We start from the raw sequence: 24,609 nt of genomic DNA on the forward strand, positions 1-24,609 counted from the left end.
CCCTGAGGCCGATTGCGCGCGTACGCTCTTGTAATACTGCTTTATTTCCACTGCAAATTTATATTGCCACCTTTTTGCTACGTATGCTTATTTGAGGCATGGGTTATATAACATGACGTCTTCAATTTTGCTGTTGTTGTCAAGTGCGTCGTCTGCTAGCGAGTGCTCGTTCGTTGCGCGGACGCTGATGGACGCCCAGTTTTTCTCGCAGAAAGTCTCTGCAGTAACATTTTTTTAATGTTTTTACTTGCATTGGTGCGCCAGTGACTCTTGTCGACCGGTACCAATTGTTGTTTGCCAGGTGAACTGGTATTCTTAACATTGTTTCCTAAAGGTAACACGTAACTTTTGCCACAGAAGCCGGCCATCTGCAACATGAAGCTACGTAAGAAAATGTTATTGATATCGTGTCATTTGACGCACGCTTCTTGTTGGTGGAATATTGATCAGGGACAATGATCAAAGAAAACAATATTACAGTGAAATAAACCAGTTTCATTAACTGCGTGGCGCAGAGAGATGCAGATGACCAATGCACTTCTATAGGTAAATATAAAGGTACATAGACATATATATCCACGACATATATTCAAGAGAAAAATTATCAAATATTCTAAATGCACTGATTGAAAAAAAAATCTCAGTGCCCTTCCACTCTGTGAAGAAGGATGACCTGCGAAGCTGTGTGCGGGTCGGTCCGGCATTGCACTATCTTCGGGATCGGCCCACATATGGGGAGTGCCTAACGCCTGCTTCACCTCCGCCGCGGATCGGCCGGCATTGCGCTATCTGCGGGGTCGGCCCACGTGTGAGGATGGCTTAACGCCTGCTTCACCTCCGCCGTGGGTCGGCCCGGCATGGGGAGGTTTTTTTTTTTTTTTGCTTACAATGGCACGAAAATTTCCTTGGACGGTAGATCTATACAGCTTTGCTGGAAGAAGTGAGAACTCATGACCGGAATAAGAGTGTTTCTTTTAAAAGCCACACCAGCCCCAGGTGAACCAATCGACTTTCCGAGAAAAGGAATCAAGACAAATTATTGGACATTAATATGAACAAAAGTGTTAGGGACAAGATATTGCCTATGCACTAAGAGTGAATCGGGGAGTCCGGGAAGCCTTTACCAAGGTAATCACCGTGGTTCGTCTGGCGATTTCCTTCAATGTGCCAGCAGCAACGTTTTTATATTTGACCTAATATAAGAACGTTAGCCAACAGGCGAAATGAAGTAGAAACATATAGCCTATTCGAATGGTATTTAGTCAGATCGTATTCGACTTCAGAATTCACCATTAAAAATTATTGAATAGCCCTTTGCGTTCGAATGTAACGAATAACAGCACTGTTGAAGTGTCGAAGGTGAGAGGCTGATGCAAGTGAGAACTCTATTCCGAATGATTGTTTTGCTGGAGAGTCGTGGCTGTTGCACAGAGGCGCGCCAGTTCCTGGGAGAATTTACGCACGGGTGCTAATCGGTTCTGCTGAACAAGTTCCTAGCTATCATTCAATATAAGCGCCCCGTTTTGGGACAGCCTGTAAATATGCAAAATATGTTTCAGGCAAGGAAAACATTTTTTTGATACTCTCACCATGTCCGCAAGACTGCAACCCATTAAACCTGGGTGCTCAATGTGGAGCCACACTTATCTTCTTGAACGAACACAGCAGTTCTACAAATATCTCTACGTGTATGTGAAGCATGCCGTTCCTTTAAATGATTTAAGTGGTTGCAGACAACGTCTTCCAAAAATGGCCGTCCACTGCGCTGGAGTCTCGCTTTGCAGCTTTGCAGCAATATTCTTTTGAGATACTAGAGATACGCTCAGTGGCGTAGCAACAGGGGGGGCCGGGGGGCCGTGGGCCCCATGTGCACGGGGCCAGTAGGGGGGAGGGGGGTGTCATACACGTCGCAAGACACCCGAAAATTGTCGATATCCTCGCCTTCCTCGACTACGCTCGGGGGGGGGGGGGGGGGTTGACAGAAGCGCTAAGGGCCCCGGGTGCCAGACGACCTAGCTAGGCCACTGGATACGCTATATCAAAAGGGGACTCTCAATGGCAATGTCAATGGCTTGAGTCGAAGCCCCTAGACCGAGAATCAGCCTCAAACGTTTCCCAAAACTCGCGTTTCTTTTTTTTTTTTTTTCTGGCGAACATAATTAGAAGGGTCTTATTTTGGTTTACGCGTGCAGTTGGATTGAGTCGTCTTGTGAAGCGTATAACAAATTCATGTGTGTGTTTAGTGCTGGTGCAAGTTCTGTAAAACTCACTTTTGAGTGGGAAATAAGCCTGGCGGAGCCCAGCGAGAATTTGTGCAGCGCTTGTTGACTGCAGCGGCTGAGTCTCGATGTAGTTCTGCCGATACGTGCTATGAACGAGAAACTGTTGCAGACCCTTCTGAGGCACCTAGACTCGGACCGAGACGTTGAGCGACGTGGGAAAATGCCCACAGTGTGTCGTACTCCAGAGAGCTGTGCGACAGCCGACGACGACTACATGCGCCGACCTGTGTCATCCCTCTGGTCAGCGGATGTTGCCTCCTGCATTTCGGGATCTCCTTCGGCGGCGGAGCAGTCAGCTAATAGCGGTTCACTTTGTGCGGCCATGGATGGAACAGATGTCAACGCCTGAAACACGGCGTGCCTAATCGTCACGCGCGTCAACATGAAAATACTTGTCCGTCGGGTGTGTGTGACGGGATTATGCACCAGCACAAATCCTACTCTCCTCTGTCCTACGCTCACCACCTCTAGGCCAGGAAGTGGTCTTTCCTCGTATTCCTCTGTGTGAGCTGACCCGACATGACCTACGCTCACCACCTCTGCGCCAGGTAGTGGTTCCTCTCCGCATTCCTAGGTGGGTTTACCAATGGCCCTCTACCAGGAAGCAAGAGAGAACGAGGTTGCCGGGAGGGTGTAAGAAGGCCAGCGAGACGCCACTAACACATCTCTGCCCTTGCGTACACGCACGTCATACGTTTCTCTACTTTTTGTCTTGGAGCACACCGCTCACCCGCAATGGTGTATTACACTTCTGTTATTTGTTTTTACATCACCTTGTCTTCCCTGCGAGCCCTCACCAATCGTCAACCTGGTTCGAGCTCCAAGCAGACGCTGTTGAAAGTCGCCGAACCCTCGTCCCCGTAACAACTAGTACCAGACCATAACTCCACTTAATTGTGCCAAGCAGAAGGTTTTGAAGAATGGAACTGCCCAGTGCAATTCCATGAAACCACGTGCGTGCGTTCGCAAGCAATGTATCTGTTCTTCCTTGCACGCGGAAGACATTGCATTTGTGATATAAGTGCTGTAACACGCAGTGCGATACGATTGTCCGCTGCGAACATTCCGCTGCATTATGGTGGCAAGCTGCATTACAATGCAAATAATGTGCGTGCACAGCAAAGAACAGATTCAAACGCCACCACCTAAAACTATCATAGGCAATACTGAGAAATAACGTCCCATGGATGTCCCATATGAACGTCAAATATCCGAGTGCTGCAGCTGGTGGACGTCCTCTGGCTGTTTTAAAGAAAAAGAATTGCATATCTTACCATTAGATGGACATCCAAATGTCCGAGAGCGACGTCTGCAGGACGTCCAGTTGTCCACTTTTTTCTTTCTTTTTTTTTCTTTTGCACGGTACGGTCTTGTAGACATCTGTAGTATATCATTAAGATTTGGGGGGGTTATCATTAGACGTCGTAATGTACGGAGTTGGATGTCCCACGAACACTCCTCTGATATCTGTTGTGGCGCGCTTTTTGCCTGGATAGTGAAGCCGAGAGAGCGTACGGCCGATTAGCCTGGTGATTGTAATTGTTAAAGCTACGTTCATCCACGAGCACGTTTCGTAACATCAAGTTTAGATGCGGTGAAGGAGCACTGGAGCTAGGCCGCCGCGGCGCGCGTAGGGCTCGCTGGTGGTAGCCGCGAGTTGACGTGTTGACGGCGAGTTTTGACGTCTGAGTTTTGAGGCACGTGATCCGGTTGTGATCAACACCATGTATCATCTGCACAAAGCGCACGATGAATGCTTGTCCGGGAAGCTGCCGAGCGCTACCTTGTATGCGTTCAAAAGAAAGCGTTGTTTCGCCTCACGCGATTGACCAGAAGCCAGCTGTATTCATAAGCGGTGGGCGGGACCGACATCTTTAGGTGACATCAAAGTGACGAAATTCTCCTGTCAATCATCGTGAAATCGAGCGATTCGTCTGCTAGGAGCAGGGTGGACCCTGCACGAGATAGTGGTGCATGAGGACAGGCGTGCGTGGCGCGGTTGGTGAAGGAGCAGTTACTTTTTTAGAGCGTAGCTCTTAGGCGCCCGTTCCTGCGGCCAGCGTCGGCGTAACCGAGCAAACGGGCATAGCGTGCGGGGGCCCAAGGACCTGCGTGTCCGCAACTCCCCTGTGTGCAATAAAGTTATCACCACCACCACCATAGCGAAGGATGAAAGAGCGAACGCGGAGTGCAGCCAACACCGGATGGATGGATGGATGTTATGAGCGTCCCCTTTGGAACGGGGCGGTGTGTTGCGCCACCAAGCTCTTGCTATTTTACTGCCTAATGTCCTACCTAGGTTAAACAATAAAAAAAGAAAAAAAACACTATGAACTACCACACCCAAATTTTCTGATCCCCTATTGCGAACTGTGCTTTTGTACGCCCCCGTCTTTTGTCGTTTCCCTACTTTTCTTCCACCAATCCTCCAATCGCCTCTTACTAATCCTTATTGCAGACCTGTTTCCTTTACCACTGCTCCCGCTGAACCCAAGGGCTCCAAGGAGGCCAGTGGTGCCTAAATCGACCGCTGCGTAGACGTCTTCACATTCTAATAAAACATGCTCCATTGTTTCCCTAGCTTTACCGCAGCAAGCACATGCTTCTTCTTCCTTCTTATATATCACTTTATAGGTGTGTGTTCTGAGGCATCCAGATCTCGCTTCGAAAGGTAATGAGCTTCCATTTGAGTTATTATAAATAGTTTTTTTTCCTGATTTCGTTTTCTCCTCTCAAGTAGTTACTCATGGCAGGTTTCTTTTCCATTGCCGCCACCCATGAGATTATTTCAGACTCTCTTCAACTTTCCGCTTGACCTTCTTTGTAGCTGTGTTGCCCACCCTACAGGCCGCATACTTGCTGGTAAGCTTCCTAGTTCTTTTCTTCCATTGTGAATCAATGTTTTTCCTGTACAGATACCTGAACACTCTCCCAGCCCATTTACTTTCTTCCATATACCTCAGCCGTTCTTCATACTCAATTTTACTGCAAGCTTCTCTCACTTCAAAACTAGTTCAGCCCATATCACCCTGCACAGCTTCATTTGTAGCCTTCCCGAGAGCGCCCAATGCGAGGCGACCCACTGACCTTTGGTTCCCGTCAAGTCTTGATTGTACACCTGATTTAAAGCAAACAACCGCATTACCAAAAGTAAGTCCTGGAACCATTACACCTTTCCATATACCTCGGAGGACCTCGTACCTATTGTATCCCCATAGCGCTCTGTGCTTCATTATGGCTGAATTTCTCTTTTCCTTCACTGTTATTGTTTTTCCTTTGTTTCCATATATCTATTGTCTTCGTTTATCCATATACCAAGGTATATATATTCTTTTACCCGAGTTATTTCCCGGCCCTGTATTGCCACTGTCTGTTCACTGTTTTGATTGAATACCATATATCACCTGATTTTCTAACACTAAATTTCAAACCTAAATTGTTGCCTTTCTGTCCACGGTTATTAGCCAGACGTTGCAAATCACTTTGCTTGTTAGCTAGCTAGCCAACATAATGTCGTCCGTATAAAATAAACCTGGGAGCTGCTACTCTACTACTGTACCCGCCTGTTTGTATGAGAGATTAAACCCGATATTACTTCCTTTTAGCGCCCTCTCCATCCTCACCATGTACATCACAAACAGCAGCGTGGATAAAGGGCACCCCTGCCTCAGTCCCTTGTTGATATGAACTTTCTCCTCGCTCCTCCTCCCTTAATTCCCATTCAACGCAACCGGTATTTTCTAGGTAAATCTCTCTCAAAAGCTGTAGACAATCGTCACCTAAGCCTTCCCCTTACAGAATATCCCACAAAATGTTCTGGTCTACGTTGCCACAGGCTCCTGTAATGTCTAAAAAGGCTGCATACAACGGTCTGCTTTCTACTTTTGATATTTCAATAAACTGAGTAAGAACAAACAAGTTATCATCCAAACGCCTACCTATTCTGAAGCCATTCTGAAGCTCTCCCAAAATGCCATTATTCTCTACCCATGCTTGAAGGTTTAATTTGATTGCCTGCATTGTTGGCCTGTATATTACCTATGTAATGGCCAACGGTCTATACGAGTGAATTCTATGTTTCTCCCCCTTACCTTTAAAAATTAAATTCATGCTACTTTGTTGCCAACTGTCTGGTATTCGTCTATCTTTTAAAGTTTTTTCCACTGCTTTCACCATAGCTTTCTTACTTTTTGGTCCAAGTTCATTAATCAGCCTAACGGGAACCTCGTCTAGCCCTGAGGCTGTGAGCTTAAAAATTTTCTCTTCCTCTTTCTTCCAGTTGAAATTTGTCAGCACCAACTCCTTTTTCAAATCCCCTACAGCACTAGGCACCCTCTAGGGGGTGTTGGTGCAGCGCGGGATGACATATAGGCTCCTGTAAGAACGAGGGGGTACATGGAGAGCTACAAAATGGGTTCCGGAAGCATAGAAGGCTAGAATACAATCTGTTCTCACTAACACAGTGCACTGAAATAGCTGAAAAGGAACACAGACCCCTATGGTTGGCTATTTTGGATATCAAGGGAGCCTATGACAGTGTACTTCAAGAGGGCTTGTGGGGCATTCTGGAAACTTTAGGAGTGCAAGATGGAGTAACCAATTTCTTAAAAGATATCTATAAATGTAACCGGGTGATTATACAATGGGAAAAGAAGGTTTCGGAGCCTGTAATGATTCGGCGGGGGCTTAGGCAGGGGTGTCCATTGTCACCTCTGATGTTTATGCTGTACCTAGAAGGTTTAGAGGCCAAAATACAGCAAAGCGGACTTGGCTTCAACCTGTCATTTTTCAAACAAGGAAAATTGATTGAACAGTCATTATCAGGACTGATGTACGCGGATGATATTGCAATAATGGCTGACAATACAGAAGATATGCAGAGATTGATAGACATATGTGGTAGAAGGAGACAGATTAGGCTTGAAGTTTAGCAAGGAAAAATCAGCAGTCATGATTTTTAATGATAGCATTTGCGGCGAGCATAAGATACAGGAGGCCACGCTGGAGATAGTCGATAAATACAAGTACCTTGGGGTGTGGATAAATAATGGCATTGAGTATCTGACAGAGTACGAAAAATATCTAACGACTAAATTTGTAACAGAAGTGCAGCGATTATGAAGAGTAAGGCACTGTGGAACTACAATAGGTACGAGGTAGTACGAGGGATATGGAAGGGGGTAATGGTACCAGGCCTGACTTTTGCCAATGCAGTTCTATGCATGAGAGCAGAGACCCGGCAACAGTTGGAAACTACCCAAGCAACAAAAAGACCGTGGCAAAAAGTCGGCCCGACGTCTCCGACCGACTGCAAAACGGCTGGCCCGACCTCGGCAACCAAGGGCGGCCCAGCTTTGGGGATTGACATTGGCCTAACGTCGGCCGATCGTCGGCAATCGATGTAGGCCCGACCACTGTGGCCGACTTGGCCGACGGCGTCCCATACGAGGGCCTACCAAGGCTTTAGGTACGTAGTCAGTCGGCCAGCCGTAGGGCCATTCTATTTGGCCAACGCAGCCGAGCGCATGCCACACGCGGGCCAGCCATGGCCCTGACGACAATAATGGTCGGCATTGCACCGGCCCGGTGCTGAAAGCCGACGTTGCTTTTGACGCCCCGAATAATCGTAGCTTTTGCATCATGCATTTACAACAGCATGCGCATCATGCATCATGCTTGTGTGGTGGCCGGCATAGAAGTACCACACGAAAGCGAACGCTTTTTTGTACTTTTCATGCCACATAAATGCCAGGCAAAAGATTCTGATACAGGTCTTTATTTCTTGTAATTGTCTTAAATTGGATATGTACACCGACACGTTCACAAGTTTCAAACACTAGTTCATATTTGGTGGGCTTGAAGCCGGGTCACGGCGCCTTCTTTCATTCCGGCCTCCATCCCTGTCAGCTGCTCCAACCAACCAGCGTTTTGCGACTCCAGCCACTGATGCTAGTGAAGCGTCAGGGAACGTGCTCCTCACAAATGCTGCAAAAAAGCGGCACATATAAGAAAGCTGCCCCCGCTCTATAGTTCAGTTGGTGAGTCGCATTCCATTTGAAGAAGTGAAACAATCAAAAAGATCGTAAGTTAGATATTCACGAAACATTAAAGAAACGACAACAAAGCAATATTAGTGACGTGCAAATCAGTATCGAAGCTGTCAGGAAGAGTGGCTGGACGACACAAATCGTGTAAGTACCGGATAGTTGGTAATTTATATGTCGTTAGCAATAGGGGGAACTGAACACGGAACCATAGCAAAACACGCATACACAGTGGCTACTGTGTCTATAGGTAGCGCGGCTATTTACACCACGATAGGTCTTGTTGCTTCCCGTGAGCACTGCATAAAACAGCCGAGTTGAAACGCTGAGACAAAGAACGCGCCGGAGCCCGGAGCGCGCCAAGCGGCACAAGGAGGTGAATAGGTAAATGTGGAGAGGCAAGAGGGGAAGCTTATGGCATGATACATATACTTGCTGACATGATGGCAACGATTATAGGTCTATGTTTTGCAGAAAACAGTTAGCATACATGGGTTAAAGCAGAAACAGCATATACAGCATATATTATATGGTGAAGCAAAACAAACTCCTCAAAAGCAGTGGCAAAATATGGACGCCGCAAGTAGAACTCACTTATTACGGCATTATTTTATTAAAGAAAATGCTAATACTGGACGCAGCAAGATGCAATAAGCAGCAGCTTGTTTGAATGAAGAAAAAGAAACTAAGCATGCAATTGGTACCGATGTTCGCAACGTGCACTAGAAAGCTGATTGTTATGCCATATTTCTCACTTATATTCGTGATGGCCATGAGCTTCACGATGGCGTGCTTCCTCCCCTACGACCCTTTCCAGCTGAACTGCAGTGCAGCTTCATTTGTAAGTATGCCCTGCAGAATAGTGCTCACGGCACGACCGGTGTCCGTTCCTCCGTATCTGGAAAAAAAGTTCACCTGCACGAACCAGCGCACGTAGAGTTAAACCAGACATCCAAATACGTGGTTATCGTGGTCTGTAAAAAATAATGGCCAGGATAAGAAACGCTCTCGTTTTAAATGTTTTAACCACATAAAACAAATATATCTAGAAACAACGTTCTATGACAGAATGGCATATGGCTGCGGTATTGTATGAATGACAAAATGAAAATCAACCAAATATTAAACATGAATACATAGTTTCTCTAAAAAGAAAACACAGCATGTCATTCACCATCTGTTCCATGCTGGAATCTGAAGCTAAATATTCCTCTAAGATACGCTTTAGAGCCGCCCAAGGAAACATGAGGACAGGAAGGATAGGTTTACCGACTTTGGTCGGAATATCAGTGAAAAAAAAAAAACCATCCAGGCAGCGCGATAAATGAATACAACACATAGTTGCACAAACAAAATAGCACGCAGACTGCCACGAGACAAATGTATAGGTATACATAACGTCGAGACCGCGGTGAAAAAGTATTACACGTAAACTACGAAAATGCAACAAAAGAAAAATTGAGGAAGAACTTACATATGGGCTATCCGCAGGGTTTCACATACGTGTCTTCTTGTCTGATGCTCCTAGGTCTACTCTAGTCCACATGCGGTGAAGCGCGCCACACACAATCCATTCTTACCTGCAATGCACCAGACGTATATCATACAGGTATTTACAGTTATGTTTTTTCATCTGTGGGAAGGAACGAAAGCAACTTCTAATTAATTATGACTTTTCCGCAATAATAACCAGACAAGCGTCTTACCCGATTTCTTCCCGAATGGTGATAACAGTTCCGAGCGTAGATGGTCATTCGCACACTGTCCTTCAATTTAAGCAGTGTCGTTCCAGTGTTTCCTAGAGAAAAATTGACGAGCATACAAGACGAAAAAATAATATTAGAAATATATACATGAAAGTACGTCTCACATTTCCCTGTCCCAACTCTCGAACGCTTGATCCGTTCTCATGTAAAGCCTCTTTTTTTTTCTTCCTGTCAGAAAAAATAAGCCCGAAAAACAAGGAGTTTATCATACGTTGCAAAACCATTTACACAATACAAAGCGACCTTTGTTCACTTGAAAAAGACAGTCATGCATTACACAACGTGAAATTAAAATGCCACTTACGAGTACGCATATCTTGAACGGCGAGATACGGCGGCTCCACTGCATGGAAAGGGCTTGCGCTGTTCTTGTCCATGTCACTTTTGTGTAGTTTGCGTTTATATGCGCAGTCCATGATAGCAGAAATGCACCAACTAGTCTACCAAGAGACGCGGAACGAGCTGGCATCCAGAGCCATTTGGCGGCAACTCACGCAACTGCTTGCGCCCCCGCGCCCTTTGGCGGGAACTCGCCTGCGCCCCTGTGAGCAGGCGGCGTTGGCCTGACGAAGAAAAAATAGACAGCAAGGAAAGCCCCGTTTCGCTTTCTCGCCCCGTCCTCGCTGGTGGGAGCTGATGCTGACAGAGAGAATCGCCCGTCCCTGCTTTCCAAGAACCTCTTCATTCCTTCTGGGAGAGGGAGAGGCGACAGCCCAAGACGACCTCGGTTCCCCACACTTTTCCTTTTTTTTCTTTTTTCAGGCGCTTCCTGTGAGCGCGTTGCCGTTTCCTTTTGGTGTGTGTGCTGTGCACGTGCGTGCGTGCGTGTGTGTAATGAAAATCTGCGTTCTATATTTTGCAGGGATTGGTAGCTCTATACTAATATGTATATACCTTATGTGAACAATAATTTTGACCTCTTCAACGCGTCGAACAGTACTTTGGGTGCTATGTACGTTAGCATGTAGGTTCTGTTTTCTTGTTTGGGAGTATTGTACAAATATCGTATAATCTTGATTGGTTTCCTTTTGTACTTGCTCAGTATTGTATACCTGTTATTACCGGGTGCAATTGTCTTTGTTTTAAAAGTGTCGCTGTAAAGGCTCTGCCAAGCGAAAGGGGGCTGCGGCTTTGTCAATCTGTATCTGACAGCTTTTTCTGCGCCTCTGCTGTCTGTACCTTTACAAGGCAGAAATAAATAATTTGAATTTTAATAAGTATTTATCGTCAAAGCATCACGTCTATATGTGCACGAAGTTCGATAGGTGCATGCATGCATACACAGTCAATACGCTTTCCAGAGAGCTTTGCACGAAAATGGTAGATATGCTTCACAGGAGACGGCGCTTGAAAAAACACTCATGATATACCATGAATTTATTAATTCTTAACTGCTTGATTGTTGAACGTCATTAGTTAATTGAGCGAAAATTGGAAGAATTTGATCTAACTCTAGTTCTTCCCAATCAAATCCACGTCGACAGCAGAAATGCTCTATTTTATGATTTACATTGATTGGCATGCAGCCTTAATTATTCTTAGACGAATCGACAATAGCTAGAAAAATTGCAGATTTTGACATCTCTTCACAATTCGCCTTCGTATAATCGTTTCTTTCACCCTTCCCAGAGAAAACATCCAACTGAAATGTTTCCTAGAACTGTATAGTCCACGAGTCGCCTGCGCTTAGTTCGTTTGAAGATTTTTTCTGTGCTGCGACAGGGCCGTTTACAATTAACGCGCCGTTCGCGAACAATTTTGCTTGACTCTTTCTGCAGTTCAGATGACTATTACGAGAACTGTCTAATGCAATATCCACTTGATTAAATTTTGTTCCCCGTTAAATAGTTATTTTCTCGATAGTTTAACTACAAAAGAAGAAAGCAATAATGAACGACACAATAGTGTTGCAAACATATCCGTTTTTGAAGTATTGAAATCTTGTGCTTTTTGGTAAAGCAAATGTAATACTTACGCGATATGTCTTCTTCTTGCGACTTGCACACTGGTCTCCACGTACTCTTGCTCTCATAATAGTGGTCGTTGCATGCGCACCCGCATATATGGCGAAAATAAATTTGATTCTGATTTCATTATTCACTCTAATTACTAGAGTTCTATCAGTCCAGAACAAAACACAGAACCATCCTTTAGCCGGAAGGTGACCTAACTGCCAGATGAACTGTCACTAACGTCTGTATGTGATGGTTGCTGTTTTTCCCCGTGTGATGAACCGCCGTCATCGCTTTTGTATAGCTGGTATATATTCCGTCATTATATATGTTCGTCCTTCAACATTTGTTACGCAAAAGCAACAACAACAAAAAATTGCTGCCTCTCACTTCTTCAAAGCACTGCGCAGCCTGTCGGAACGCACTGGCGCGTGTGAACGCATGGCCTGAAGGTTCAATTTCAAAGTGTTGTTCAATTGCTGCCTGAACCACTCGTGAAGACCTTTCGTGCCCCGTTACTTTATTATGCTAGCTTTTCTTGTGACCGATGACAAGACATTAAATTTGGCGGCCTCTGCAAGACTAAGCTGCACCAACACAGCTTCTTAAATATACGAATTGGCTCAGCGGCTGTCGGACAGTGTGCATGGTCCCTTGTGGCACGTCACTAAAAAACCAATTAAACGCTTAGCGTACATGCACAAAATGACGCGACCACTAATATAACATGAGAGGGGACTTTCGGTCTCACAAAAAAAACGATATATATATATATATATATATATATATTACACGAAGTGCGCATGCGCACAAGCATGATGCATGATGCATGCGCATCATGCATCATGCTTCAGGTATCACGCTGTTCCACCAGCTTTTTTGACTTCCTTTTTGTTTTCCAACAAACGTGTTGCTTCTCCTTCCTAATTTCTCTCGTCATTACATTTAGAAGCTCACTGTATTCCCACTTTTTGCTTGGCCATTTGCCGTGTTCTTTCTCGACTCCCGCGGCTATATTTGTTATTTGTTGAGCGTTCAAATTTGGACTGGCCATTCTTCGCTCCGTGCTCTCCTTCACAACTACATATCCCATTTTCAAAATGGTGCGTTTATGGCCAGTCCTTGTGTTACTACAGTCTTACTCGCCAATGGCTCAACTTATCTCAACTGATCTGAACTTATCATAAATATCTTCCGTCATCAGACAGTAACCAATAGTCGATTGCCTATTTCCAACTTCCCATCTGATCTGACCATCAGATTTACGGCCCGCAATTACGATAACGAGGTTACGTTGCTCACAAAGGTCCAGCAATAACTTCCTGTTGTTGTCGGTATAAACGTCTAGATCCTGTATGTGGGCATTCATGTCACCTAACAGGGTAATTTCGGCATTATTTCCGAAAACGCCTAATATCAGCACTTAGGCATTCCGCTAAGCCTTGGTTCTTCTCTCTGCAATGTTTTCTCGTTCATAAATACGTTAAGCCCAGCCAAGTTTTATTTCCACTCATTGTGCCTGAAAACCAAAGATGCCCTTGACACTTTGAATATGCTTTTTCCCATTTGAACATTCCGGCCCCCCTCCCTTTCCTTTCGATTTAGTTCTGTTGCAACCTTCCCAAACATAATTCTCAATGACTGGTGCATCTTTTAAGTCTCTAAGGTGCGTTTTTTATAATCGCATACACCCCGATTTGTTCTCTATTTAACTGCTCCTCAATTTAAAAGCGCTTTTCCTTTCTTCTGGCGCCCTGCATGTTTATGCAGCCTATTGCATGGCGAGCTCGCTTTTTTTTTCCGCCTTTCTCTGTGGTACTAATCTGAGGTACCGCCACCTACCGGCCGTGGCCACTCAGACAGACCTCAAATGGCAGCTAGAAAAGGGCTTTGTCTTTTAGTTTCCGCGTAACAGAATTATGTTTTCCCGCATACTCGATTTGCAATCCGAAGTTACCATGTCTGAAGCTTGTGCTTAAGTTGTATTTTACGCATTTTCTGACAATTTACCCTCAAAGATTCATTTAGTTCCATAAGGCTCTTGCGCTTGGCGGGGGCCATGTATGCTGCACTTCCGTATACATGCGTGCCCGCGTTACGTACGTCGCTTGTGGTGTAGTGGTGGTTGGTTTCTGAGTAACGTCGTCTAACGTCGGCAATCGTTTCGTTGTACATCCACTTTCACAGGGTGCAATGGAGGAGGGCTTTCTTTTTTCTTTTTTTTTTGCTAAGAACACTGCAGGGAACCTGCTGAGAAATATGCGCACAAAGCCACAAACGTGCGAAACCCGCGCACAGCGTAGGCAGAATGTAGCTGTGATACCTTACGTTCACACACTATCCCACAATTTGGAAAAGGTGGCTCAGCGTTACGAGTGTTCGCTGCTCCCCATAAGCTGTAAAAGCTTTGTAGAATGACCGACCCGGAAGCAAGCCAGTAACTTGACTGCGGCATAAAGCACAGGCCGCCTTTTATTGAATACGCATAAGGGGTTGTCTATGAAATTCTTTTAAGGTGCGGAATAGTGTACATTGGCCATACTGGGAGATGTGTTAATGATAGGTTAAGGAAGCACGCAAACAATGTAAAAAAATCCACGTGAAGGAAAAGATTTCGAAGGTTTTCTGGCAAGTCATTGTCTGACTTGCAGGGACTGTTCGCCCGACCTTGTAAACACTTTCGTTATTAAGAAGAGTAAAACTCGTGTTATACGGGAAATCGCAGAATCTGAACCGATTTCTAGAAGTGAACTTGAACTTTATTTCCATCATCGATGGAGGAGAGAAAAAAAAGCTGTGTAAGCATGGGGATGTGTCAACATGGCATCCATCACGCTGTCAGACAAATAGTTGGCCTATTAACGAATGCGCAGATGATTACACCGGGCTCGGACAGCATGTATATATTCGTGATTCATTCACAATAAATGTTTTTGGAAGTTCAGCACCCATCCTTGTCCTCTCGTCTCCGTCCGTGTCTTCTTGCGCTACCGCCTTTTCAAATTCTTAGGATATATCACGCACTTTCCACTGTGTGTTTTGCGGGGCAAGGAGTAGTATACGCGCGCCGGCGCGTTTCGGCGGCAGGGAGCCCGCTCCTCTCCCCAGCCCCGCTGTAACATGATCGCCGCCTGCACGGCATGAATGGTCCCCGCCTGCTCTCGCGCGACGTGTTGGTGGGGGGAGTGAGGGGGCTGTGTTCGTCTTTACATTCGGGGTCGCGGAAACCAGGCGGTTCGCTTGCCGCCGAACTCACAACTTTCTTTACCAGTGATCCAAGAAGAAGCTGAAAAAGAAAGAAAAAAAAGGCCAGAACAAGTTTCGTCCCCTCAGGCTCCGGAGAAAAGCATTCCGTCCGCAAGCAGCAGCGCGAGTTCGAAAAGAAAGGAGACTTCACAGTCTCGAGCAGCGCCGCGCCGTCCGTCACGAATCACCCGAAGAAGATGGCACATGCTCAGTCTGAAGGATTAGACTGAATTGCGCGCAGCCAGTGGCACATAGCGAATGATAAATCATGAATCTGAACATAAAGCACTATTCCATTAAGAGGTCGGTGTGCTGTATATGAGCCGAAATCATACGTGTTAGATTTTTTATGAAGGAACGTATTTTTTGTTGCACCGAAGAGAAACGCGCTTACTGCGAGGATACAGTTGTCTGTTATGTATGAGTGCCTAACAGAGCGCTTGCCAGCCCAACTGGAAAACCGGCAAGCGGCGTGCCGAGTGTCAAATCGGCAGCCCGCACCACGAGGGAAAACCTTGCATTGCTATTTGAAAATCGCCCACGCGGAAACTAGGCGAGAAAACCTGGGCGAGCGCGAAGTGCTCCTGCAGAAGCGTGCAACAGAGAAAGTCTTGCTGGGACGCACTCGTAAAAAGGGATCCTCGAGCCTTTGGCAAACCATTTCTTGAAAGAAGAAACAAAAATTTAGAGAATGGGTAGTGGGACTCGGTGCCGTAGCAGATGAATTGCGCCGTCGTAGCAGCCAAATCATTTCTACTAAAAGGAAGAAAAGATTGGCTGAGAAGATTTCGAGATTGTGTTGCTGTAGGTGCAACACCGAAGTTATACTATTGATGCATTTACGTTTCACAGTCCCGTAGCAAAGCAGGAACAGAAAACCCCTGGCGCTCCCCAGTCATCTCCTGCAAAATGAAGACATCAGCACTTTTATTAGGGGAAGTTAATTCTTAGTATGTCGCATAACGTTTGCTTGGGCTATTTGGCTCATGGGAAACATCATGGCGTGAAAGACGAGGACACAGGGCTCATTCTGTTTCTAGTCCTCTTTTTTTCTTGCGCCACTGTTTTTTTGTTTCCAGCGGTTTCCACATAATATGCATTTTCCTAACCGTAGTTCTATTCTTGGTTCAATACAATTCGCGTTCGCCTTTTGGCAAATGCTCAGCGTGCGTTCAGTGTTATCACCTCGTCGCGCATGTTCTTCCGAAATTTTAAATTGTGAATTCATATCGGACCAATTCATTTTGAGTAAGCAATATATCTGCGCCAGCTGTAGTAAATAGATGTTTAACTAGTTTTCTGACACTTTCCTTACGTCAAATATACAAAAGAGGAGGATACGAATAGTCTTGCCGTGATAAATGAAATAGAAAAAATTCACTGCGGAGCAAGGCCTGCATTAGTTTTTTCTGTTTGGGAATGAAAGCATCACCGCTCGGTACTGCCTGCTGAGCGGAATTCAAGGACTCCTAGCTCCACAGTCTGTAATAATTCGCATAAGTTAACTTCAGGCTGAGCATACGTATGTTCTGGTGCACTTGTCGTTCACACGAGTGAAAGCGCTATTAGTTGATGCAAAAAGGAGCTTGAGGGAGGCAAAGAAAGATGCCAAGCATCGTAAAACGCGTCTCTTTTTAGTGGTGGCTGAATGCACTGGGTGGGGAAGGCGCCTCTGTGTTGCACCTCTTGGCGCGGAGGCGAAGAGTCCGGGTGGAAGAGGGGGGTGACGTTTGTGGAGAGGAGACGCTTGTGGGAGGGAGTAGGAGGAAAACTAGCAGTGCAGCGAATGTGGCAGCGCGCCGAGGGCAGCGGTAATAGAGCGATGCGATGTCTGGTCGCACTAACCGCTTCAGCGCTCCGCCCCAGAGATTCGTCGGCGCTCTATGATGGCATCTCGGAGGCCATGTTTAGGGCGGTAGGTACAAGTTTAATTTAGTGACGTTTGCTTTGTTAAACCCCAAATATTTCTAGAAGTTTAGTGTTTAAATTACAGTAAAAAAGAATTAGCGAAAATTCATAATATATACCACAGCCCACGTGAAATTCCGCATGTTTACAGAATTAATCCTTGCAAGCATCCCGAGAATTTCCCTTAAAGAAGCATGGCAGGTTAATTCACATATTTACGCGTTCAACGAGTTTCATATTGCTTCAGAAAACGGTGCCGCACACATATGTCGCTGTTTCTGAACGCATTGCGCTATAATGCAGCTGTGTATATGTAATAGTCACGAAAAGTATAAATTCTGTAAGCATAACAATGTATTACCTTCACCTATAATAAATTTCCCTAGTGAGAACTTTATAAGTATAGACCGACAGACAGGAATTGATATAAAAATTAAATTATGCTACTCATCGGCCTCGGGCGTCGGTCCGACGCGTTGCCATCGTACCGAGCCGGCGACCAACTGGCGGGTCGGAAGTCAGTCTGACAGAGAGGTTGGCAAGACGCCCTCTGCCGACTGCCCGCCGGTAAAGGCGGCGGCCGTTGTCATACCGACCTCTCGCCAACCTTCGCTGGCCAATATAGTCGTTTGACGATCATTTCCCGACGATCGGCCAAGCAGCGGCAGTTGGCCAAGGTTGCTTGGGTAGGCAACGTGGTGTGGGTAGGCTCGCTCTGGGAGCACATGGCAAGACAGCAAATCTTGGGGTGCAGGGGGATCCGTGATGGTCTTCTTTCGAGGGCAGAGAAGCTAGTAGCAAGGTAGCATTTGAGGAGCGATTGAGAAAAATGGGGCAAATGCGGTGGGCTAGGAAGGTTTTCAGGTACTTATACACGAGGATTGTTGACACAAGGTGGAGGGAGCGAACTAGAAAATTGTCAAGCACATACTTGGGACCGGTAAGGAATCATCCGTCAAGAGAAAGGTTAAGGAGACAGAGAGGGGTATGTGGAAAACAGAGATGCAAACCAAATCAGCATTAGAGACATACAGGACGTTTAAGCAAGAAATAGCCAAAGAAAATATTTACGATAACTCTAAGGGAAGCTCATTGTTGCTTGAAGCCAGGACAGGTGTACTGCGGACTAAAAGGTACCGAGCCAGATACCAGGAGATAATTTGTTGTGCGAGGCGTGTGGAGAGGAGGAGGAAACGGCTGAACACCTGATGCTTGTAAACAACTTCACCCTGCAGTTGAATGTAACGGGGAACTATTCAAAGCTTTGGGTTTTAAAGACAGTGAAAGTAAAATAGACTTTGAACAGGTGGAAATAACTAAACGGAGGCTATCTGATTGGTGGATAATATCAACGCAAAAGTAAAGGAGTAAATACATAGGTATGGATGTATATAGTACCATTCAAGGCTAGGTGACGCGCGCCGCCGCCGCCGCCCGATTCAAAGGATTGAGCCTCAATCATCCATCCATGAAAAACGCGAGGAGAAAATAGGAGGAGGAGCGTGCGTCGGAGGAGGAGATGGATGGATGGATGGATGTTATGAGCGTCCCCTTTGGAATGGGGCGGTGGCTTGCGCCACCAAGCTCTTGCTACTATGCTGCCTAATATCCTACCTAGGTTAACCAATGAGAAACAAAAAAAAAAGACTCTATGAACTACCACGTCCAAATTTTCTGATACCCTATTGCGAACTGTGCTTTTGTACGTCTCCGTCTTTTGTCGTTTCCCTACTTTTCTTCCACCAATCCTCCAATCGCCTCTTACTGATGTCTATTGCGGACCTGTTCGCTTTACCATCGCTCCCGCTGAACCCAAGGGCTTCAAGGAGGCCAGTGGTGCCTAAATCGACCGCTGGATAGACGTCTTCACATTCTAATAAAATATGCTCCGTCGTTTCCCTAGCTTTACCGCAGCAAGCACATGCTTCTTCTTCCTTCTTATATCTAGCTTTATAGGTGCGTGTTCTAAGGCAGCCCGATCTCGCTTCGAAAAGTAATGAGCTTCCCTTTGAGTTATCATAAATGGTTTCTTTCCTAAGTTCGTTTTTTCCCCTTAAGTAGTTACTCATGGCAGGTTTCTTTTCCATTGCCGCCACCCATGAGATTAATTCAGCCTCTCTGACTTTCCGCTTGACCTTCTTTGTTGCTGTGTTGCCCACCCCACAGGCCGCATACTTGCTGGTAAGCTTTCTAGTTCTTTTCCTCCACTGTGAATCAATGTTTTGCCTGTACAGATACCTGAACACTCTCCCAGCCCATTTACTTTCCTCCATATTCCTCAGCCGTTCTTCATACTCAATTTTACTGCGAGCTTCCCTCACTTCAAAACTAGTCCAGCCCATATCCCCTTGCACAGCTTCATTTGTAGTCTTCCCGTGAGCGCCCAATGCGAGGCGACGCACTGACCTTTGGTTCCCGTCGAGTCCTGATTGTACCCCTGATAATTAAAGCAAACAACCGCATTTCCAAAAGTAAGTCCTGGAACCATTACCCCTTTCCACATACCTCGGAGGACTCGACCAGCGCCATCTAGAATTCTAGGTGGCTTTGACTCGACTCACTCGCTCCTTCTCACTCGCTCCTTCGCGGACAGTCGAGTCCGGCCGTGGGCGAAAGCCACGGCGAAAGCACAGAGTTTAATATTAGTATAACTAGGAAATCTGGCGCTGCGACAGTTCAACCATCATGGGAATGATGGGAAGTACAGGCTTCGGATTGGCATTCTGTTGACTGGCCCACTAGTTTACAATTATTTTTGGCAGTTTTGGTTTCGCTCCAAGCGCAATTGTTATAACCTGCAGTGGGACAGTGCAACGCAAAGCTGTCTGCCTTTGTTACGTTGCTCGAAGTGGCGATAGCACGCTGGGCCAGCGGCTGAGATGATATTTGTGTCGCTGTGTGATGTCGAAGCCCTGACGAGAAAGCGACGGCATCGTAAACGTGGAAAGAACATGTTTTGACCGTTGAGGTTGAGGTTGGCACTGTAGCGAGTATAGGAAAAAGAAGGTACTACTGATACAAGACATAGACAGTTGTACTTCTAGTGGCTTGATAATCAAATTTTATTGAAGGCTTCATTACGCATTGCTCATTTATGTGCTCATTGAAATACGTGATTTAGGACTTTGAGAACACAAACTTACTTGTGGTCGGAAAGGTTGCTGCTTCTTGGCTGTAGTCTAGCGTCGCAAAATGGGTAAGTGCAAAGCCACGCCGTAACGCTTCGGAAGTGGTACGTCAACATAGAATAAAATGAAGCGTACTCGCAGGAGGCCTGAAGCATTCCTGCTAGCAGTCCAGCAGACATGTGCTTAAAAGTACTTGAAGACGTTAAGCAATCGTGACCCTTTCGAAGAGCGAGATAGTTCGCAAATGCCTGTCGTTTGCGAGAAAAGTCTCACGTCCGCAGCGAGCAGGTGTCGTAGCAGCCGACACTCGTAGCATTCCTCTCAAGGGCGCAACACTCTCTCACAACACCACAATTTTATTTCCATAAATACTCGATGAGTATTTTTATAGAGGTACATGCACGGTTGTTATTGCTGTTGTAAAAAATACAAATAAATAATTATTCTCTGGCGTTAAATCGGGAACAGAATCACACAAGAATGCATACCCTGGTGTGTCCTTGTGATAAACCATAGTAAACCGTGCTTCCATCTCAGTCATACAAAGTTTATGTAACGTGTTGTGCATTATATAACATATTGCAGAAATAAAATTAGATTTTACGTGACAATACTTGAGTATACCGACCACGGCGGCGGTCAGACCTGCGACGCAGCAGAGGGTGCTAAGAATCCCTGGCTCCGGACAGGCCGCCATTGGAATATGAACCTGGCAACGTTTAACGCTAGAACATAGAGTTTCCTACAAAATAGTAATTTTGTAGGAAACTCTATGCGCTAGAACGTTGCCTAGTGAGGCGAGTCTAGCAGTGCTACTGGAGGAATTAGAGGGCAGTAAATGGGATATAATAGGGCTCAGTGAAGTTGGGAGGCCAAAAGAAGCATATACAGTGCTAAAAAGCGGGCACGTCCTGTGCTACCGGGGCTTAGCGGAGAGACAAGAACTAGGAGTCGGATTCCTGATTAATAAAAATATAGCTGGTAACATACAGGAATTCTATAGCATTAACGAGAGGGTGGCAGGTCTTGTTGTGAAACTTAATAAGAGGTACAAAATGAAGGTTGTACAGGTCTACGCCCCTACATCGAGTCATGATGACCAGGAAGTCGAAAGCTTCTATGAAGACGTGGAATGGGCGATGGGTAGAGTGAATACAAAATACACTATACTAATGGGCGACTTTAATGCCAAGGTACGCAAGAAGCAGGCTGGAGACAAGGCAGTGGGGGAATATGGCAAAGGCACTAGGAATAGCAGGCGACAGTTATTAGTACAGTTTGCAGAACAGAATAATATGCGGATAATGAATACCTTCTTCCGCAAGCCGGATAGCCGAAAGTGGACGTAGATGAGCCCGAATGGTGAGACTAGAAATGAAATAGACTTCATACTCTGCGCTAACCCTGGCATCATACAAGATGTGGACGTGCTCGGCAAGGTGCGCTGCAGTGACCACAGGATGGTAAGAACTCGAATTAGCCTACACCTGAGGAGGGAACGGAAGAAACTGGTACATAAGAAGTCGATCAATGAGTTACCAGTAAGAGGAAAAATAGAGGAATTCCAGATCAAGCTACAGAGCAGGTATTCGGCTTTAACTCAGGAAGAGGACCTTAGTGTGAAGCAATGAACGATAATCTTGTGGGCTTCATTAAGGAGTGTGCAATGGAAATCGGTGGTAACTCCGTTAGGCAGGATACCAGTAAACTATCGCAGGAGACGAAAGATCTGATCAAGAAACGCCAATGTATGAAAGCCTCTAACCCTACAGCTAGAATAGAACTGGCAGAACTTTCGAAGTTAATCAACAAGCGTAAGACAGCTGACATAAGGAAGTATAATATGGATAGAATTGAACATGCTCTCAGGAACGGAGGAAGCCTAAAAGCAGTGAAGAAGAAACTAGGAATTGGCAAGAATCAGATGTATGCTATAAGAGACAAAGCCGGCAAAATCATTACTAATATGGATGAGATAGTTCAAGTGGCTGAGGAGTTCTATAGAGATTTATACAGTACCAGTGGCACCCACGACGATAATAGAATAGAAAATAGTCTAGAGGAATTCGAAATCCCACAGGTAACGTCGCAAGAAGTAAAGAAAGCCTTGGGAGATATGCAAAGGGAGAAGGCAGCTGGGGAAGATCAGGTAACAGCAGATTTGTTGAAGGATGGTGGACAGATTGTTCTAGAGAAACTGGCCACCCTGTATACGCAATGCCTCATGACCTCGAGCGTACCGGAATCTTGGAAGAACGCTAACATAATCCTAATCCATAAGGAAGGGGACGCCAAAGACTTGAAAAATTATAGACCGATCAGTTTACTGTCAGTTGCCTACAAAGTATTTACTAAGGTAATCGCAAATAGAATCAGGAACACCTTAGACTTCTGTCAACCAAAGGACCAGGCAGGATTCCGTAAAGGCTACTCAACAATAGACCATATTCACACTAACAATCAGGTGACAGAAATGTGCGGAATATAACCAACCCTTATATATAGCTTTCATTGATTACGAGAAAGCGTTTGATTCTGTCGAAACCTCAGCAGTCATAGAGGCATTACGGAATCAAGGTGTAGACGAGCCGTATGTAAAAATACTGAAAGATATCTATAGTGGCTCCACAGCCACCGTAGTCCTCCATAAAGCAAGCAAGAAAATCCCAATAAAGAAAGGCGTCAGGCAGGGAGATACGATATCTCCAATGCTATTGACAGCGTGTTTACAGGAGGTATTCAGAGACCTGGATTGGGAAGAATTGGGGATAAAAGTTAATGGAGAATACCTTAGTAACTTGCGATTCGCTGATGATATTGCCTTGCTTAGTAACTCAGAAGACCAATTGCAATGCATGCTCACTGACCTGGAGAGGCAAAGCAGAAGAGTGGGTCTAAAAATTAATCTGCAGAAAACTAATGCTTAACAGTCTCGGAAGAGAACAGCAATTTACAATAGGCAGCGAGGCACTGGAAGTGGTAAGGGAATACATCTACTTAGGGCAGGTAGTGACGGCGGATCCGGATCATGACACGGAAATAATCAGAAGAATAAGAATGGGCTGGGGTGCGTTTGGCAGGCATTCTCAGATCATGAACAGCAGGTTGCCATTATCCCTCAAGAGAAAAGTGTATAATAGCTGTGTCTTACCAGTACTCACCTACGGGGCAGAAACCTGGAGGCTTACGAAAAGGGTTCTACTCAAATTGAGGACGACGCAACGAGCTATGGAAAGAAGAATGATAGGTGTAACGTTAAGGGATAAGAAAAGAGCAGATTGGGTGAGGGAGCAAACGCGAGTTAATGACATCTTAGTTGAAATCAAGAAAAAGAAATGGGGCATGGGCAGGACATGTAATGAGGAGGGAACATAACCGATGGTCATTAAGGGTTACGTACTGGATTCCAAGGGAAGGGAAGCGTAGCAGGGGGCGGCAGAAAGTTAGGTGGGCGGATGAGATTAAGAAGTTTGCTGGGACGACATGGCCACAATTAGTACATGACCGGGGTTGTTGTAAAAGTATGGGAGAGGCCTTTGCCCTGCAGTGGGCGTAACCAGGCTGATGATGATGATGATGATGATGACTTGAGTATAGCTTCGTTTACTGCGCCGCAAGCAAAAGCCACTAGTCTAAAGATCCATTATGCAAAAAAGAGGTGAGGCGCATATGGTGAGGCGTGCAGACAGGACACAGGAGTAGAGAAGTGGACAACACGAACGCCGACTATCAACTGAAGGGAGCACTGAGGCGAAAAAAGAAAGAAGACACAAAACTCATCTGCGCAAGCTCAGGAATGGTATCACTACGTGTCAGTCGGGTACATGTGACTGTCTACGTGAGAGATAACTGTTAAGGCACTTAACATCTTAAGTAATCGAAGGCTTCGACCACTTCGCACTTCGACCATTATAGATATGCCATGCCTCTACCATAATACACGTATCTTCATTCTTATGCCTGTACAATATGGCGCATTCATCTAATTCTGGCGTGCAGTTACAATCTTGGCAATGTAGGGAAAGATTAGAAGGCGATCCACCGGGTAACGACCTTTTATATTCCATTAGCCTCTGATTGAAACAACGTCTCGTTTGCACTACGTAGAACTGGCCACAGCTAAGGGGAATCTTATAAACCACACCCATACGACAGTCAGTAAAACTGTTGTTCTTATTGTGCTTCACTGGACAAATATCTGTTCTTTTTTTTGCCTTTTACCTGCTCCTTGTTCCTCTGTATGGCAGCGCATATCTTACCTAGCTTATTGGGAGCAGTGAAAG

The 24,609-nt window shown here is 45.6% G+C and overlaps 1 long non-coding RNA gene across 1 annotated transcript; it reads right to left on the bottom strand.

Moving 5' to 3' along the window:
- Positions 1-8,158: 8,158 nt before the first annotated feature.
- LOC142565798 (uncharacterized) lies at positions 8,159-10,044 on the bottom strand. The gene is made up of 3 exons (XR_012824883.1): positions 9,801-10,044; positions 9,082-9,241; positions 8,159-8,267 (listed from the first exon to the last, which is right to left on the bottom strand). It is a non-coding gene; the product is annotated as an uncharacterized LOC142565798 (long non-coding RNA).
- Positions 10,045-24,609: the final 14,565 nt, after the last annotated feature.

Source organism: Dermacentor variabilis, unplaced genomic scaffold, assembly GCF_050947875.1.
Source record: "Dermacentor variabilis isolate Ectoservices unplaced genomic scaffold, ASM5094787v1 scaffold_12, whole genome shotgun sequence".
NCBI classification, from domain to species: domain Eukaryota; kingdom Metazoa; phylum Arthropoda; class Arachnida; order Ixodida; family Ixodidae; genus Dermacentor; species Dermacentor variabilis.